At 41.7% G+C, this 20,175-nt stretch overlaps 1 long non-coding RNA gene across 4 annotated transcripts in view; it reads left to right on the forward strand.

Annotated features, from left to right (window-relative positions):
- The window catches only part of LOC106896343, a 121,404-nt gene that overhangs the window by 21,221 nt on the left and 80,008 nt on the right, over positions 1 to 20,175 (forward strand). The window contains exon 1 of one of the 4 annotated variants that reach the window (XR_001413615.1): positions 14,905 to 15,103. The exons of 1 other annotated variant lie outside the window; for it this stretch is intronic. This is a non-coding gene — a long non-coding RNA (uncharacterized LOC106896343). Of the gene's footprint in view, positions 1 to 14,904; positions 15,104 to 15,834; positions 16,191 to 16,849; positions 16,875 to 20,175 lie in introns of those variants that run through there. 2 more of the 4 variants (XR_001413613.1, XR_001413616.1) reach the window with 2 other exon arrangements.

A 20,175-nucleotide genomic window follows, 5' to 3' on the forward strand; every position in this document is an offset into this window, starting at 1 on the left:
CATTAGACTCTAAATGGGATTTCAGAATTACCTAAGTAAATTAGACTCCTAATTCACAGTGTAGATCTGATTAGGAGGCTTCATGTATCTCTAGGTGCCTAAATACCTTTGTGTAGCGGCCTGCTGGATATGAGGAACTAGCCTGAAAGCCTCGCTGAAGGCCACAAAATGATAGTCAGAACACAGTAGTTTTTGATAGATATTTTGAAATTAGTAGTACTGGAATTACTGAAGAAGAAGTGAAAGGCTCTGGATTTGTTATTGATCTTTGTTTTCTGAAGCACTATGAGTCACCAGCTTGAATGAGCCCATGTTGTAGGGCTGGGCTGGGGTGGACGTGGGGCATATTTAGCCTCTGCCACTTCCAGCATCAGCTGGGCTACAGTCCAGAGCCATTTCATGCTTCTTCTATTGATAAGAATAGATTTGCAAGAGACATTAGTGACCGTCAGAGAAATCCATGGTAGATGTCTCATTGGATTGAACCTCCGTGTCTCCTCAGAATATTGCCATTCCTTGGATTGCTTTCATTCATCCTTGAGTCTTTGCAAAAGTAAGTTTGTCTTTCAGGGATGTTTGGTTTCCAGTCCTTTAGGAATTTCTGTTTCCAAAGAAATTCCTGGAAAATGTTTTAAACTTATCCTTTAAACTTAGTACTTATCTTGACCTTTTTCCTAGGAGAGAAATGTGAAAACATTCCAAAATTTCAGAAGTTGTAGGACTGGTCCCCATAAATCCTGAGTAGGTCTTCAAAATTCCGTTGTGCAGCAGGCTGATTTGTAGATATTTGGAGCTAATATGACCATTATTGATTTTGTATGTCTCAGAGAATTGTTGCTAAGTTCTAAACAGTCAATTAGAGAAGGTTCTTGCACAAGAGAGAAGCTTCTTTTCAAGCGTGTGGCTAAATTCTGCTAAACCCTAAGGTGATCCAGCTCATCTGTCCTTGACTTTGGTGTTGTGCCCACTTGTATCAGAGTTGAAACTCATAGAGATTATGTGGGTTGAGAATCTTATGACCTACCTGGGATGTCACTTTGGGCTGTATTCAAATGCCAGTGATAGGTGTGCAATGTAGACATTATGTTTACTCTCATCCATTGATGGTGTAGGGAATCAGGCTTTTCTTGAGTTTTAGGTAATTTGAAGTGCTTACTGCAGTCTTGAACTAAACTGGCACAGTAGTCACAGCACCAAAGTTGGGTGCATGTAGTGGGGAGTCTGAGGAATGCTGTTTGTCTCAAGGCTGCTGGACAAGTTTGAGAGACTGATCTATGTCACGTTTGTGTGTGACCATTCAAGAAGGTTGTTTAAGGCGAGCGGTGAATTCCAAGAGGAAAATTTTGAGGGGTCTGTCTAGGTCTTACATGTTCTAGCATCACACTGTGGCCATGCTTTTTCACTCTGCTTTAAGGCTTCTTCAAAGATGAATGCAAAACTACTCCTGAGAAACACCGTTGAGAGGTATTTTTCTTTATTTACTTTAAAATGTCAAATATTTGGTTTTCCTCTGTAACCCTTGGAAATTATTTCATTGTCAAATACACCTGGAATTTACTGGATACTTAAGAACACTGTTATCATCAAAAGGGGTAAAGGTAGAGAAGCTGGTGAAACCTTTACTAACACACAAGAGTGTCATGCCAGAGTAGCTCGCAGTAATACCAGGGGGCTCTGTGTACCCCAGAACTGGACCACAATGTAGAGCTTTGTGTATTTGCTGCTTCCTCTGAGCTGATGGACAAAGGCTTTTAACCTGAAGCAGCAGAGGTTCATACTTCTAAGTCAGAGTGTTCCAGCTCTGGTTTCTGTGTGGATGACATTCCCACCGCGTTCTTGTGTTGGGACAAAGGAGGATAATTGTTAGAAAAATAACAACAAACAGTAGTTGGTTAGGCACAGTGATGCTGAAAGAAGCAAACCATGACATCAGATTTAAGGCCCAAATTCTCAACTGCTGTTCTGTCACAAAAAACTAAGTTTGAAAAGTCAGGACAAATTCCTTTGTTTCTGTGACTGGGAATTTCACAGGTGCTGAAAGGCATGAGATTCTCAGTAACAGTTGGTTTCCCAAATACTTTGTGGCTCTTGGAATACCCTGAGTAGAAAAAGTCAACGCTCTTCTGAGAATGTACCATATGGAGAGGACAAAGCACCTGGTTTTTCGCAGTGCTTTGCAAGAGGCTGTAAATACAGCTGGGGAAAATATGACTGTATTCTTAGTTATAATGGCACACTCTATCATTTGGAAATGCTGAAACTCTGTAGTAAGCTGTTAAATGGAAGTCCATTAATATACCCTTTAAAGTTTTCCACTGCAGGTTCTTCAATGCATCTGCCTCCTTTTTTGCTACAATACGCAGTTTTGGTTTGTGCTGGCTTGCATACCAAGTGCAGTTAGTTAATTAATATTTAATTGCCATTAATGCAGAGACTCTTATTACCTAGGAAAATATTTTGTATGAGAAAAGCCTCAGATCCATCCTCGCACTAGAAATGGAAGCCTGAATATTTATTGTAATTCTGCTTTGGAAAGTTTTCTAGCTTATTCTAGTTTATGTCGTCTTTGAAATGGCCTGGTGTGGAAGCTCTGTGGTTATTGGGTTTTAATTGTGACTGTTAGGGGTTAAGTGGTGCTAGATTATTAAGCGTGCTAGGTGGGGAAGGATCAAATATAATGACAATATCCTAGGCTGTAAGTCTTTGAGACAGTACATGTTATGTATTTGCACAATGTTTTTAGGAGCTATGATAATGCAAACAATGCATAACTCATTCCAGCTTTCATTCCTGTCTAGAGACAAGTGGAAGCAGGAGAGGAACCAAGTGTTAAAGGCTTAGAAATAAACATGGGCAGAAGTTAAGATTGTGCTGTATCTGGAGCAAGTACAGGTGGACGAAGAGTAAACAACCCCAAACAATTAGAAATATGGATGTACTTCTTTAATGCCTAAATCATCAAGTGAATGTGTCCTTCAAGGTGGTCCTTCTCTTCTGTATGCGACAACAGGTCGTGCTGTGGTCTAACTAGTCTGGTTCTCTGCTTAACAGGCATCAGGTTGCCTGTGGGTTGGGATCTCGAATTAGTCCAAAATCCTCACAAACAGGACATTCAATGCTCAGACAAAGTGTTTTGGTAAAGGATGGTGCCGCTTGAGAACAGAGTAACCTCTGTGTGTGTCTGCTGGGTGAGGTGATCTGTGCAGTGTAACAATCTGTCCATTTGATAGCGTGCTTCAAGTGTCCTAAATATTATGTTTATTTGTTTGGCAGGCATCACGCTTCCCTGTTGAGAGCTCAAATGCTTCTTTGACAGTAGCAATTCATCTACAGTAATCTACCTTGCACAGTTTGGTGGGTTTGTTTTTTTCATTAAACATGAACTAAAATGATTTGTTGGGGAATTAGAATGAAAAGCCATTTAGATTTAAAACACTTAAAGCAAAATTGCTTTTCACACAAGTTTCTTTGCAATGTTGTTCTCTTTTCGGTGCTTTCTGTAAAACTATTCCCAGAGAGATGAACTCAGGAACAAGAGTCAGGGACTGTAAGATAAGCGTCTAAAGCCTGATCAGATACCTCACTGTGAGCTGTGGGAAATGTGTGTATCATGGAAAAAACAGCTTTTTTTTAAAAAAAACAACACAACAGAACCACCACCACAAAAAAAAAAAAAAAAAAAAAAAAAAAAAAAAAAAAAAAAAAGCGCCCTATTGTTGTGAAGATCTGTGGATATTATTCTTTGTGTAGTGCCAAGAACAAGATCCAGACTCAGGAAGTGGTATTTAACTTTATTTGTTATCTTGGAGTTTAAAGTCCATGATCTCTTCTCTGTAGTCAAAGGAAAAGAGGCTAATTTTCTCAGTAGCTTACAGACTTCTCCAAGACCTGTTTTCCCCAGGTCATTTTCTTTAACTGCTCTTTGACTACTAAAAGCAAAACTGTTTTTTACTGCAGTCTGGATGTCTGAAAAGGGTGGTAAGCACTGAAAGTATCGTGTCTCCTATTTCCATATTCCTATGTTTGATGGATGAAGCACCTCATAGTTAGGAAGAAAAACTGAAGTTATTTTTTAATTAATCTACCAAACAAAGATGAAGACCCATTTGTGTCACTGGTCTGTCTGTCTGTCAGCCTTTTTGATAGGTCTGTGTAATTTATATGGATTTTATGTGGCATGGCAAAAGATTATGAGATGAAATTCAGATCTCCTGGTAGAGCTGTTCCTGCAGGTGACCTCCAGTTTCTTGGATCTGATTCCATGGATGTGAAAAGGCAGCAAATTTAATTAAGCAAAGTGTTTTGTCGTTGTTTCCTTCTAAAGAGCCCTACCCAGATGCATTTCGGGTTCCTGTTGTTAATTCGTTAATTCTTTAATTGGAGTCTCGGCCAAAGTGAACACAGCCAGAATTTCTTCCCTGTGGGATGTCAGGAAGTTTATCTGATGAATGAGTCAGAGCATCATTATATTGGGACATTCCTGCCCTCACCCCTCCATCATATTTGTATCTCAACAGTCTCCACCGAAGCTGCTTCCACTGTACTCTGGGCTGAATATGTCTGTAAGGGATTCTTTCTACAAATTAAGTGTAAATAAGCTCAATGAGTGCTAATAAAGACACTGAGTTGGCATCTTAGCCAGAGTAAATCTATCTAGTGCTCTGTGTGAGGAAGTTGGTAGGAAAATACAGATTTCTCCTTCAACGTAGGTGTTTCTCCTTCATCCAGCTGGTTCGTATTGTAGTTGGTTGGTTTTTATGCATCCTTCTTCCAGTGTCTCTGGAACTGCTCATTCAAGTTCAGATCAGTAAATGTCAATGGGTAGTGTGTTCTGTTGTGACCTTCAGGCAGTGAACAACATTTAGGATGTAGCCCAGGAGGTTTTAGTAGGTAGGCAGCTGTCACTCAATTGTGATTGAACAGGAGACAGTATTTTGGTATCTGTATTACAGCAGAATGCAGTTAGGACCACAGCCTCCATCTCTCAGGCTCTAAACAAAAGTAAATTTAGTTCTTACCCCCCAAAACTTGCAGTTGAACCAAACGTTGTGGTGCAAACACACTTTATCTGTGGTCAAATAAAAGTATCCTTGTTTATCTGCCTAGCTGAAGAATTGCATAATGAAGTGTAAGCTTGAGAAGAAGCGGAAAGCAATTTTCACTTAGCCTAAAACAATACTGTGTGATCCTTCCTTATGACATTATCGAGCGCTTTCTTGCACTCTTAAACTGTCGTAGTGGCTGCTGCTGAGCCTCAGTTTATCTGGTTTTGGCTCAGACCTCTTCCAATTCATTTGTTCTCACTTTAGTTGACATCTGCATCCTGAATTTAAATCTATCTCCTTGTCAACCATCAGCAACAAAGTTGTTCTTAAAGTAAAATGTTGTTACCGGTTCAGTAGTACTAACTCAGCAATGGAAGTTGGGTGTATTGTCAGTTTGAAAATTAAAAAAAAAGAAAAAAACCCAACCCCAAGCCCCCTCAGTAACTTAATTTGGAAGTCTTTCCCTGTCTTTACAGTATATTTTGAGCATATATATGTGTGTGTGGGGCCACAGGACAGATAGAATTATGGGTTGAAATGTGGTTGTGCTATTAGAATCAATTTTGCACGGTATTTTTCAGTGTCTCATTATGGGAAGGAGATGTAATTCCAGTCATGCATCGGATCTGTTTGACTTACATGTACCACAAAACACATATAAGTAAAACAAAATGACTTGAGGCATCAGGGCTCTGACAACTTTCTGACCAAGTGCAACATTCCAGGTACTTCGTGCCACACTAATACACGCTGAAACAAACGCTGCCAGGAGATACACAGGGGAGGTACTTTTTATATTTTAAATTTACACAGCAAACCACATTGACTTCAGCGGGTTTCTTGTGAAATCACCAAACCTTTGTGATGATTTAAATAAAGAGGGAAAATATTTTGTCAGAACTGCAGAATTGTAATATCCCAGGGGGTCAGGAAAAGCACAGAAATGCTGTTTAATGTTGAGTTTTGTTATACTATTACAGTAGCTTCTTGATCATCATTAAAGTTTAGTTATATCTATCCAGCAAGATACGTGTTTTCGTGGGGAATATGTTGTCCTTCTGCCATCAAAGAAGCTTGTTTGGGGTTTTTTGTATTTTTTTTTTTTTTTTAACAGCACAGCTGAGTCAGTTGTGGTTTACATCCTGTGAAAGGGCTGAAGCTTTTTTATTCAAAATATTGAACAGTAAAAGAAATACTCTGATCATCAGAGCTCTTCATATTAAACCTATAAACACTCTCTGAAACTGAGATAATGTTGATGCACATTAAAGCACATTTCAGTTGGGTTCCAATGACTACAAGGCGCTGGAACAACTCCAGCGCGACACTTTTAGCAAAGTCACAAATTCTCTGAAAATTGAAATGTGCTTCAGAGACAGCTCAACTTTGATGAAATGCTGACAGGATCCGAACTGCCAAACTCATTTCCTGCCCGGGTTCCTGTCTGGTTCCTTGGTTGTCCATTTGCTGGGATACCTTGTCCTGGTGTCACCTCGGGAGATGCTGAGTGAGCAGCCTCTTCTGGGCTGCAGGTTCCAGGCTCCCAGGATCCACAGCTTGCCTTGGGCAAGTGCTCTGCATCCTTTTGCAAAGAATGGACAAAGATTTGATACTCCTTCATTCTAAGGAAGAGGAAAAAATTAACTCAAGATGGAAAAATTCCCTACACTTAAAAACTGCCTTTTTGTGTGCTGTTCTAGAGTGTGGGTCATGTTGGCAAGTAGATGGACAATGGAAGTTGGTCTGTTGATTTAGATTTAAGTCACTGTCACTTTGCAGAATCAGGTGTTATGTTGCTGCAAGGTAGAAGATTAGGAAGATTCTAGATTCTAGGAAGAAATTCTTTCCTGCGAGGGTGGTGAGACACTGGAACAGGTTGCCCAGAGAAGCTGTGGCTGCCCCATCCCTGGAGGGGTTCAAGGCCAGGCTGGATGGGGCTTGGAGCAACCTGGTCTGGTGGGAGGTGTCCCTGCCCAGGGCAGGGGGTTGGAACTGGATGATCTTTAAGGTCCCTTCCAACCCAAACCATTCTATGATTCTATGATTCATGCTAACTGTAAATTTGCAATGGGGGGAGTGGCGCCAGGAGGTTAGATGACTTGTCCAAGTTATTCAGAAAGCTTCCTTCCAAGGAAGCTGAACTCAGCTCTTCAGCCTTCACCACAGGGTCACCCTGCCTTCCTTTGTGAAACAAAACCAGTGTGTGATCTTTGACACTGCAGCCTTCCAGTGTCTCGCTGCCAGTAGTCTCCGTGTATCTGCTGGTCTCCTCACTTGTCATGGAATCAATCATATTGCAAAATGGAACCACCTTCTTTACACTTGAAGGCTGGCTCCAGGTGCCTGTGTGGGTGTGATGATACGGGTTTTTTGGGTGATGGTATGAACTGTAACTAAATTAGAAGCTCTGTTCCTGTGTTCTTCAGCTATAAAAATAGGGATCTTGTTGTATGCCTTGGTTCGGGCACAAAATGCTCAAGAGGAGCGTGTGGGTGCAGTTGGGGAAGACTTTCATTTTCTTAGCTTTTAGACTAAAAAATGATAAGCTTAAAGCACCTCTTTCTTTATTGTTGTATTTCTTATTTAGCTTTAACATAGCGTGGCAAAAACAGGAAACATGCATAGAAGTTGCTGGCCTTATCTACAGGAGCGTTTCCCTTCCCTCCGCTGCACTAGTGCCCACAGCGATGATAACTCCTGGTGTTTTAATTGGTGCCTGGTGTCCTCTCACTGTCAGCATGCCCGGATTATTTGGTAGTCCCAGCTGGTGGCCACGGGCCACTAGGGTTAATAGGAATGCAGGCACAGCTGGTCTGGGTCAAATCCCTGCATGCTTTAGTTTGTGAAAATTTCCGATGGCCTCCAGTATGTGGTGAAAGAATATAGCAGTTAAAAGGTATCTTTCATTACCATAGACTAATTAGGGCTGTCCTAACTTCCTGAGGGAATATGTAGTAATGCCCGGTAGCTAAAGAAGATTGAAACCAGGCAGGAGTTATTAGGCTGCAGAGAAGAAAATGTACTTGTTTCTGTGCCTCTGTCCTTTAGCTCCTTCTTATATCTTAATGAAGTGTAACCTGGAGGAAAAACAAAGCTGGGAATAAGAATGAAAAAGCATTCTTCATTCTGTGCAGCCTGTACACGTAGCCCCTCGAGGAGGCTAGAAGTGTTTTCTTTCTCACTGTGAACGTGTGATTACATGGCAGCCTTACCTTTTCAAATTTGGAGATTTTTTTTTTTTTTTTTTTTCTCTTTTTCCCCTTAATTTTTGTTTTATTTCTCACTTGCATCGCTGAGGCTGGTGCTATTTTGCCTGCATCTCTAGAGCGAAACCAGGCTTTGCATTCATGAGCTTCTAATCACAAGTGATGACAAGCCCTTGAACGGGGCACCGTTGCCCTTGTCCTTATGAAATATTTTATCCTTTTGAATATCACTGGACGTGCAGCTGTAATAAAGGCCAGTTTCTGCCACTCGATACGTTTCTCGATCCCTGTTATCTCTGGGCAGGAACGCCTCACACTGAACGTGTTTTCCTCCATTTCATGGGAATAAGGTGATGCTTGTGCATTATTAAAAGGGTCTAACAAGTTTCCTGGGGAGAGGCTGTGAAGTGCGGTGTATAACAGTATTTATGTAATTAACTCCTTGGGATTTTAATGAAAAATAGTGCTATTTTGCAAGCATAATTTTCATTTTCTGGCAGCCTCAGAGTAACAAGGAAACTGTAAATTGGGCAGAGTCCCTAAGCTGTTGTCTCTGATGGGAAAAGTGGACAATTTTGCTGTCTTGAACTGATGATTAGCTGGGATCTAATCATGATATTAGCATATATCCACAAGCATTCAGTGTAATGTCATCGAAGTGTTCATTCCAAGGATAAGGAACAGTAAGAGTGCAATAATGACTGAAGGGTGTATGTATCTCCAACTGCCTCTTCTTCTTCCCTCCTGTAATTTGCAGGAACGTTGTACCTCTGTAGCTGTAGCCCCTCCTGAATGACCTGTCCCTTTGTGTGGGACATGATTTGTCCTTTCCATGATAGAGTTGAGCTGCTCTCAACCTGACTTTGTTCAGTCGTTTTACAGCAGTGCTAAACTGAGATCCATCGGTCCTCCAAACCCAACCCCACCACCAAAAATATGAGTTTCTGTGATTCCCAAAGACTAGCAAAGTCATCTTTATTCTGTAGCTTGTCTCTGCTGTGGGACACCCCCAGCCCTCTCTGGGGACCTGAATGTGGCATGTCTTCCCCCTGTGCTGTTCTTGTGATGGATGGGGAAACTAAGACAAGCTGCAATGGTCTACTTGAGAGTAGATAACAGTTTGCAGTTGTCTCTTAGGAGAACCCTTGTGTTTGGCTTCATTACAGAAGGGAGTGAGGGATGATGAGGGGAAGAGCTAGTTGTTGGTGAACCAGGAGGGTAGTTGGGGCCCTCTGGAAATAGGCTGTATGGACCACAGGCTGGTAGAGCCAGAGCAGCCAGCTTAGGAGAGCTGCTGGCAGGTAGAACATAAATTGCAGAGGTTTGTTTTGGTGGAGGATGGTGTAAAATCCCGGGCAGACTTTTCCAGGGAATCTTTACAGGTCTTATATTATGCCTTGTACACAGTGTTTACTTTATCTCATACATTTTTCAAATGCTCTGTGCAGTTCAGTCCAGGACGTTTTTCCTTCAGACCAAATTTTCGGGGGGTCACACGCCATATGGGGACAATGCACAGCCTAGGTCCTTTTGGTCCCAAGAGAATTTTTGGGAGAGTTTCTCAAGTGAATGATTTACTGTCTCTTGCCCTGTTCCTTCTCCAACAGAGCAGAAATACTCTAGTGACCTCAGAGCTGATGTACTCCAGTGTCTCTGGATGGAGACAGCGACATTTTTGGCAATGTAGTTTCGGAGCATTTTTCTCCCTTTCGTTTCCAGCATTTCTGGGGATGCTTCTAGCAGAAATCATGACCTTAGAGTCATCTGCTGGAAACTAGTCCCTCCAGACACGTTGGAAAGATGAATTTTGCTCTCCATGCCATGGTACCCTCCATGAAGTTGAAGCAGTTTCCTATGTGTACTTGAATGGAATGCATGTAATCTTCTGGCTAATTAACAACCTTATCTGTATTGTCTTAATCAGACCACTGAAGTTCTTTCATTTATTAAACTGTCTCGTAGTCTATGGCTACTGTTACATGTCAGAAGATTTAGGAACAAGTTTCACTGTGTCACTTCACATCAGAAACTTTCTAAAATTCTTCTATAGTGAAAGAAATACTTGGCTTATTTCCTTACATTATTGTAGTCTTTTCTTCCCAAATCTCTTGCTCACATAGATACAAGTTTTCTCAGCTGAATACCCTGGTGTTGTGAATATAAGGACTCCATATTATCCTGGCATATAATTAATAAGATTTGTTGAAGTGACAAATAATCGACTCTGCACTGAGGTGGACAAACAAAGGCATGAGTTCTTGACATCGGTGCCTTTCCATTGCGTGGGGTGAAGAGTCAAATCTGCAAATTTAAGATCTGGGTCCTGTGGGCTGTACAGTACTCCTGTGGTACGTTTGTACTGCAGATTGTTTCACCTGAAACAATTTAAGGAATTAGACTAGTTACAGTGCCTCGGGTATTAATGTTATTGCACCTCATTCTTAATTACACTAGTGCAAGTTTAGAGTAACAGTATTTTAAGGGAAGGTGCTGAATCCAGTGTAATGAAAAGAAACCCAGGTATTTGAGGGTTTGAAATTCTGGTGCTGGCAAATAAAAGCAGAAAAAGGAGAAGTAAAATTGTGTGTTAATATTGCTATTATGGTATTACACTATAAATTGGTGTAACACCACTGACTTCAGAAGATACTTGCGCTGTACTCATTGAGAATGTGGTCCTTTGAGCCAATTAATACTGTTAATATCATAATATGTTATCTTAATTACTTCTAAAAACATTCTCTTCATTTTCCAGATGGTACCCTGAATATGATGGGAACTTGCCCAGTCAATTTTGCCTTTCCTGATAACAATCTGTTTCTAAGAGGTTTAAAATCCCCTCTTCCTATATTCGTGTTCTGCTTTGGCCTTGTTTATTTGCAACTGAATGCCTTTGATTATTTTAGCTGTCATGTGCTCTGTATTTGATGCTTTGCATAGTAGAACTGGAATAAACTGGCTGCGTTATTAGATGTGTTCAGTGTGTACTTAAGACAATGACCATTTAGCTGTCTCATTTCCTTAGCAACATTTTAAAGATTAATCATAGAGAGTGGCGTAAGCCAAGAAAAAGGTATTTGAAATAGATGAGAAATTAAGTATTTTTCTTCACAGTGTTTTGCTTGGACTCAATATTTTGATGACTTGGTGCAGAATTCACAGCCACCACAATGACTCGGTGGTTGTGTTTGTGTGCCTGAAATTTGGCTGAGCAACAGAGCAATTCTCAAATGTGCAAGGCTAAATTTGCTAAGTCCATTTCTTGGTCTTTGATGAGACTGCAGTAAGGAGTCCAACGCTTAATAGTGCTGGCAGGAGTGGGTTTGTTTCCCTTGGGGGCTGGAGGGGCGGCCACTCATTTGATAACCCCCCCGACAGAAGCCAGTGAGTCACTCTATATAAACTTCCAAGCAGCTAAAGCAATGGCCTCCCTTTATGTCAGGGAGATTGTTGTGGGGGTCTAGGTGAGAAAGAGCTCCTGCTCTTTCAGTTTAGCAACACTGGGGGAGAGAGAGAAGGCTTTAAATTATCTAGGGGAAGCATTTGGTTTTCGATTACTGCTAAGTACAAATTAATTCTTAAAAATCTTTGCCGTTGGACTTTGGTTTTGGACTGTTTTGATTGTCATGTTACCAATTTTATGAGAAACATTTTGTAGCCTGACTTTTTTTTTTTTAATTTTATATTAAAAATCAAGGAGTGGCCTGAATACCAACACATTATTGCCTGTGTTAAAAAAAAACAAACAACAAACAAACCAAACCCAAACAAAAACACCAACAAAACCCAACCCAAAACAAACAAAACTAAAAAACGCCTCACCAAAAACCAAACACCCCCACCCAAAACAACCTCCCCCGCCAACCTTGTTGCTTTATCAAAAGGACATTGTATGGTCCCTCTTTCCTTCCGTCAGAGAAACAGGTATAGACAGTGCTGCAGGATGCCTCTAAGTGAGTCATGGTTCCCTCTTGCAGGTGATGCACTAATTCCACCATGGGTGTGAGAGTTGGGAAGGGTTTCTGCTCTCTTTCTCTCCGAAATAATAGATTGGTGTGTTTTGTTTTGGTTTTTTTGACAGGCAATCAGTCTTAACTGAGTAGCTCCCTGTGGATGAATCATGGGATCAACTAAACTTGAAGACAAGGGCTTAGAATGTAGTTTATACAGTTTGTTTGACTGCTTAATAATACAGCAAGGAAGGACTGGGGATATTTTGACCTTACCTGGTGTGGATTTGATTGTATTTTGGAGAGAGACAGCACAACACGTGTGTGCTGGCCGCTTATGGTCTGAACTCTGTGCATTTAAACCCTGAGTGGAGGAGGTGTCTGGGAGGACTTTCTGAAGCTCATGAGATCTGGATTGCCCATATGCAGCTTAAAACAAATCTTTAGAAGAGGTTACCTGGTCACTGTGTTGGGAAACAGACTTTTGCTGGGCCGTGTTTCTCAACAGTTATTCCTCAGCTGAGTAAAGAGGCCCTTCGAGCAAGTGCCAGATTTGACAACTGAAATAGTGTTTTTTCATGCTTTCAGACTCAAGCCCAAACTCAAGCCCTCAAACTCACATCTGAGAAGATGTCAGCGATCAATCCCATTTCCTAAATGAATGGGCTTTGTGTTCTGCGCTGTTGTAGCTCTTCAAGTATCCTCTACACCTCCTTGGTTCTATATACACTTTTTGTTACTTTCTTGGACCTTTTTCTTATTGCTTGGTCCTTTATATGTCAGTATGAAGAGAATATTAAATTCTGCCACTGTCATTTTCATCTTTAATTACATAAACTCTTTCTACATTATTTAATTATTTGTATTGTGGTAGAGACTAGACGTGTCTCAGTCATGAGTCAAGATCTACCTCTAGGATTGTCACAAATGCAAAACTAAGAGACTGTATTACCTTAGACCTACTTTGACCTATCGTGCTTTTCTTGTAATGTGAAATTACTATGAGGTACAGTTTCATGGGTTTTGAAAGCAGGTTATAGTGCTAGCACCCTAAGAGACTGTATTACCCTTAGGAAAGACCTTAGACCTACTTTGACCTATCCTGCTTTTCTTGTAATGTGAAATTACTATGAGGTACAGTTTCATGGGTTTTGAAAGCAGGTTATAGTGCTAGCACCTGAGTCAGAGAAGGCATAAAATATCTCTGCTTCACCACTTAGTTATTCAATATTGCAGCTGGAGATGGGGAGGCCGTATGCAATGTGCTGTCCCTGGGTGACACAAAAGATTTCATTTGGCTGGGGCTGCCTCGAGCTGTCACAGGTGTTCCTATTTCATTTACAATAGCTCCCTTAAAATATAAATGACTGCATTTATTACATCAGCTCTTTTTCCTTCTTTGGAATACCCCAGCTAAAGTTACATCACACATAACAAATGTTCTCGCTCCCTTGAGAATTACTTTAATTACTGATGTAGGTGGGTAAAGGATCTATCGGGTCTGAGATGTTAATTTTACCATGCTTTAATTAAGAGGTCAAGTGTGAAAGGCTGCAGAATGCCTCCCACGTAAAGATGCTGAATAGGATGGTGGGGGATGGAAGGCACTGATATGATGAGGTTTTCACTGTCTGCAGGAGTATCGACTTTCCTTCTGCATCTCATTACAATGAGGCTGGCGTCTGGAAGTACATGCCAACTTTTATTCACTCATTGTGTTTTCTAACACTGTAGGCTTTTTCCATCCAGAGTCTTCAAAGCACCAAAACAGCATGTTTCTCCTTTCAAAGGTGATGGTCACTCGTCATTACTACTGATTTTCATTAGAAATGTCAGGATCGTGTCCCCTGGCGCAGTGTGTTTGAAGAACAGGCCTGTCACTACCCTACGTCCCTCTGCTCGGGCACCAGGGAGGACATGGGGTACGTGTTCACCGGAGGACAACAGGTTCTACCATCTCTGAACACCCAGTTGTTTCCTCCTTATGTCTCACTGCGAGGGTGGGCAGATTCCTTTCAGCATTTAAACTGGAAGTCTTCTTTCTCACTAACAAGGAAAAGGACTCGGAAAACATTCAGGAAGAAATCAGCAAAAAATGGGCAGGCAGAAGGAAGGTGTGTCTCATAACAAGATTATAGAACACTAGGTAATAAGAATGTTTTGAGTAGGGTGGCCGGGATGTCCCTGACTGAGCTTGTCGTGTTTGCCTGGCAGCTGGAAGAGCAATGCTATAGATAGGAGTAGGTCTTCACTGGCCAATGTTTGAAGGTTTTTTCTTGAGGTTGACCTGCTGCACTTTTAGAAATACCAAGTGACCAAGTAAAGTAGTGCTGTTGCTCTCCAAACAACTGTAAGGGGGGTAGTTGATGATTTTTATTAACATCTTTTTCATCCCTTATTGTCTGTGCAAATTGCTGATTCATTAAGGTGGTTTTGTGATGTGTGATATGGAAAGTTTCTTTTCAGAAACTTACCCTCTTTCTTGTATTTTCTGTTGCTGTTTTCTCTTTTCTGTGGTGGTCACTTCTCTTGCTTTTAAATGAGAATAACTGTTCAGCTATGGCACTGCCTTCCTCTGCATCCCTGGAGGAAGACTGGTGTAATACTGGAAAAACACAGAGTTAAATATTAACATCCACTACTGAATGTTCCCACTGAAAAAAATCAGGAACATTTCCAAGCAGTGAAAGCAGATTTTCCTTTCCTGTAGCTAACTTTTGCTGATTAACTTTTAAAACTGCAGCTTGCTTGGTTATTTTCGCATGGTGGATAGTTAGAAATTGGGAGTTCTCTATTTCTTAAGTGCTCTCCCCCAGCCTGCTTCTCCTCACCTGGTGATAGACTTAGGGAAGGAATCTCATGTGGTGAATTAATGCTGGAATGCATGTTAAGTTTGTTCAAGGTAAGAGATGGATTTTTTTTTTTTTTCCTTCCCTCTGTACTTTGGCTTGGAAATGGAAGTCAGAAAGGCAATGTTAATAAGTGTTGTGATTTAATATTGATGCTACAGTAACTCCTTAAGGCATACTCAGAGTTGGGGTTCCTCTTGGGTTATTTGTATTAGCCAAGGACCTCATTAGCCAATGCTGTGAAAGCAGCATTTTCTTCTGCTGACTTGAAATGTCACCACCAGTCTCTGCGCAGATAAAAAGGTGCACAAAGGAAATGGTTTTGATGAAGAAGTGTCTTTCACTCTTAACAGTCTGATGTTTTCAGAACGCGTATTTATTCTGTCCTGCTGGTTGTCTTGGCTGTCAAGACTTCTCCCTCGGTGCACCGGGAATCCCAGCTCAAGGTGTTAAAGCTCTAATCTTTGCCCAGCAGCTCAGATATCAGCTGTGGTGGAGCAGGAGCAGGAAAGCCTGTGACCCTGAACTGGAAGGGCTAGATCAATTAATAAAACGTCTGTGGGGTGATATTACCGAAGCATCTCTCTGTATATGGAAAAAAAACTATGCATGATGATAAGGAATTAATCCTTCAGAAATGAAATTATGGGTTTTTTGTTTTAATTCTGATCACCTGCTTTTGCGCAATAGCATCCCAAAGCAAGAGGGGTCTTGGCATTTGCATGAGGCACGTGCTTCTGCCCACAAACAGCCAGGAAGATAAGTCAATAAAAACAAGCCATGCAAGGCAGGAATCGCTCAGAGGTGGAAGAGACCTATTAGGCTGTCGAGCCCTCCCGCACGCCAGGGAAGAACTGCTTCGACTGGGTTTGCTTTAGAGGACAGATGAGGAGCTCAGTAAAACGGGGGATCCCGTTTTTTGTATGACATGGTGGAAGGACTTCTTCTGCGTTGGTTTTTACGTGCACGTCCAGCTTCGAACCTCACAAAACAGTGATATCCCTGAGAATTTTTTTTCCCAGGCTGTTTCTTTAAGTGAGCAAAAACTGTTGTGATTGCACAGTTGTGCAGTTTTGCTTTGTGGGGCAATTTTTATATCATCCAAGGAGAAGACGAAGACGAAAAAGCAGCAAAATATCTGTGAGTATGGCTGGCTGTGAGAGCACAAGTGTGTGCGTGTGACAGCACGGGAGGTCTGTCTGTGTGATACCAATTGTGAGAATAAAATGGCTCCTCTGGCCATAGGGAGGGAATTTTACAAAGAGAACAAAGGCCTGGCTGCCTTCTTCTGGCTCGGTGCGACACGCTGGTACTGTTAAAGCAAGCTACCATTTCCTATTAAAGTAGTGTCTCGCCCGGTCAGGGAGCAGGGGCTGTAACACAAAGTGATTTAACTTCCTGGGAGCTGGTGCATCTACTTCTGGCACCGACGTCCGAGGTCTCTGTGGTCAAAAAGGCAGCTGGTCGGCGCTGGTGTTTTTTTAAAGCAGCTTCATCTGGGTCTGTGTGATACCAATTGTGAGAATAAAATGGCTCCTCTGGCCATAGGGAGGGAATTTTACAAAGAGAACAAAGGCCTGGCTGCCTTCTTCTGGCTCGGTGCGACACGCTGGTACTGTTAAAGCAAGCTACCATTTCCTATTAAAGTAGTGTCTCGCCCGGTCAGGGAGCAGGGGCTGTAACACAAAGTGATTTAACTTCCTGGGAGCTGGTGCATCTACTTCTGGCACCGACGTCCGAGGTCTCTGTGGTCAAAAAGGCAGCTGGTCGGCGCTGGTGTTTTTTTAAAGCAGCTTCATCTGGTGACTGGACAGGGAATTGCAGGTGCATTTGTTTCACTTCATTAATTTCTCGCATTATTCTCCTTTTGTCTGTGATTGTTTTCTTCCCAGTTTTTGTATTTGAGTACAAAAAGAGCTCTGTGGTAAATTATGTGCGTGCCCCGCTTCTTTCCAGGCCTGACATGTTTATATATACAAAGAATTATGGAGGAATTAAAGAGAGGACCAAAGAAGCTCAGAAATTCTTTGGAAGAGGTTGTCAGATTTTTAATTAATGGGCTTATAGCAGAGGGAGTGAAATCTGTTGCTCAATACCATAATAGGCAGTGCAGTGCTTCTGCCTCTCTCTGTCATCCTTAACAGACGGATTTATTTTTGGTAATGAGACATTTATCTCCTTTGCATCTATTAAAAGCCAGTTCCAGTGTCAAAAATCAGTTGGAAATAACATGAAAAAGTTTAGCGGTGAAATGTGTTTCTCTTGGATGCTTGTCACAGCTCCATCAAATCCTGGGGATCCTTTTTTACTGAATTTTGGTGTATTTTTGCCTTGCTGCAACTTGCATTTCCGGATTATTTAGGTGTTCTTCCGATAGCGCCAGATAACGGTGTGATGATTTAGATTGTGAAAAAAAGGCTTAATGAAATTACTTTCAGGGCACTAATTAGTGTACTGTGAGTGTAAATAGTTGTTTTTCAACACATTTCTGTGTGTGGACCCTTTAGGACTTTTTATCAGCTGCAGCTCCCTGCCCACCTGACTTAAACCTATTGAAAGCAGATTTGCTTTTCCTCACGAGCATCCTTGAAGCAGCCCACAGAAAACCGGGATAAGAGCTAAGTGGCAGCCTGGTTCAGCTCACCTGGTGCCATGGAGGAGGAGTCCACATAGAAGTAATCGTGGTAAAATAATACCATTAGTCAAAAAATAAGGACTCCGCGTGTATTTCTGACGCAATTCAGTTAGGAAGGTATTTTCACACTTGTGGACTGAGTAATTAATACTTAAGCAGGACGAGCAGACCACTTTCCTTAATCTGTCCATAGGCAAGCAGGTCAACAAGCAGACCACTTTCCTTAATCTGTCCATAGGGAAGCATGTGTGGGCTCCAGTTGAATGCAGTGGGGTTTTTTTGTAGGCATTTGTTTGAAATCCTGTGGGATTTATTAGATGCCTTTTCATAGGTTTTCAAACCGTTCTGTAGCATTCTGCAGGTGGCATGTAATTTTCCTAGTGAGATCTGAAGTGCTTGACGACTGCTGAAAAAAACCCAACTACCTTCTTTTAGGTTTGTAAATAAGATTTCTGTAAAGAAGCTGTCTGGTGCCTCTGCACACCTCCTTTTTGTTGGCTCTAAAAGAGGGGAAACAGCCAGGATATCAGAAAGGTTTACTGGTATGAAGTGGCCCAGGAGCTTATTTTGAGAAAGCGTTGGGTACTCATGCTTTGAGAACTCTTCAAAGTATTTATAATTCACACCAGACATTCCTTTCAGTCTTGGTTGATACCCGTCTCGTAAAGGTGACACAAGACTAAATAGATGGATGCAAGGAATGTTTTGACTTTTTAGCTGATAAAGTGCTGATTATAAGAGCCGCAACCCGTGTAGTAACGGAACCACAGATAACAAACACTGCGAGGTTACTATTCCAGAGGAGTTATGTCATCCAGTTCCAGGGATGAAACATCTTTTCCATGGAAGAAATTGCATCCTCCGTGGAAGGGATTCTCTTCTGTTCTATACAAATCCTACAGTTGTCCTTACCTACCCATTTCCTTTCATTCTTTTGTTCATGCACAGAAGTTATTCTCCTCATTTGGCTCCTGCTGCGGTCTCTGTGTCTGTGTACTATAAACAGTGTGACCCTTTCTTCCCCCAATTCTCCTACACAGGCTTTTGAACACCTCTGGTTGCTAGGATTGCAGTCCCCGTAAGGCTACAGGAGGGGGAAAAGTGTCCCTTCATCATCAGCTTCCTTTTGTGATCTTCTGTTCTTCTTCGCGTTACTTGAGTCATTTTTTCAGAAGGTGTGGTTGTTGTAAGACCTCTCAACAGCAACGCTGCTGCTGCTGTGCTCCTTGATGCTCTTCTGGCTTTTTGTTTAAAAAGGCATGGAAAGTCAGTGATGGAGTTGGGAAAATTAATTTCAGTGTATGCTGTGAGTTAAACCCTCAGTGCCTTGCACAGGGGCTACTTTCAAAAATGGCAAAGGCAGTGACACTCCCTTCTGTCCCTTCTCCTTCCTCCCTTCTCCCCCACACTCAGGTTTTACAGAAGGGGTGCTGACTCTCTGATGCATCACATACACCGTGGAACTGGGCATGTTTCTCCTTCCTGGGAGGTGTGTGGAAAATGACAGCCTTGACATGATTTCAGGTGGCACAGCAGCCATCCTTTGATGTGCCAGACTCATTTTTGCAGGCAAGAATTGACACTGAGTTAGACTCTTGTGAGTAGAAGGATGAATATACATGCTCTTTGTTTTCTGATAAACACGTGCTTCTGTATAGCGTGAACACTGATACTTATTTTTTATTATTTTTAAAATGTGGATCCTGTTTGTGTGCTCTTTGTTTTCTGATAAACACATGCTTCTGTATAGTGTGGACACTGGTACTTATTTTTAATTATTTTTATTATTATTTTTAAAATGTGGATCCTGTTTGTCAGCATGCTTGAGCTACAGAGTTCAGCTCCAGGAACTTTTAGTGCTTATTCCAGGGACCTCAGTGTAGCCTTTCCTTGGAAGAGTTAAAAACCACAGTCATTCCAGGATCTATGTAAAACCTTAAGTTTGAAATGCCTTCATAGTGGTCAAAATAGTACAGGATAGTACCAAGTTCTCTGGAGCCCACTGGACCTCTTTCACAAGGCAGGAGCTCATTTTGGAGGAACCTATGTTTCGTTGGGTCTTAAAACTTTGCCTGAGATACTCAGGAGTGAGCTATTTAATAATAAAGCTGCAGTTGGGTGATCCCTCATGATCAAAAGAGAAGATGAAGAGTGAAGGTTTGAGCAGCCTGGCACTGTCTCATGATCAAAAGAGAAGAAGAGTGAAGGTTTGAGCAGCCTGGCACTGATTTCTGCATCCCACTAACCCGGCTGATCCCTACCTTGCCTTTGGCACCCCATGAGAGTGGGCTCTGCTGAAGTCCTCCTGTGTCGCTGAGCCGTGTCCTCTGGGGAAGGAGAAGTCAAGGGGCAGGAAGACACATTGTCCACCTGAAGATACGACGTGGTTAGAGAGGGGCAGAGATTCAGCAGTTGAAACTCAATGCAGTAAATTCAGGACAATATTCACTCCATCAAAATCAAAAGAAGAACAGGGAAATGTTCTTACCC

The sequence above is a fragment of the Calidris pugnax genome, unplaced genomic scaffold, assembly GCF_001431845.1.
Source record: "Calidris pugnax isolate Ruff unplaced genomic scaffold, ASM143184v1 scaffold196, whole genome shotgun sequence".
Lineage (NCBI taxonomy): Eukaryota > Metazoa > Chordata > Aves > Charadriiformes > Scolopacidae > Calidris > Calidris pugnax.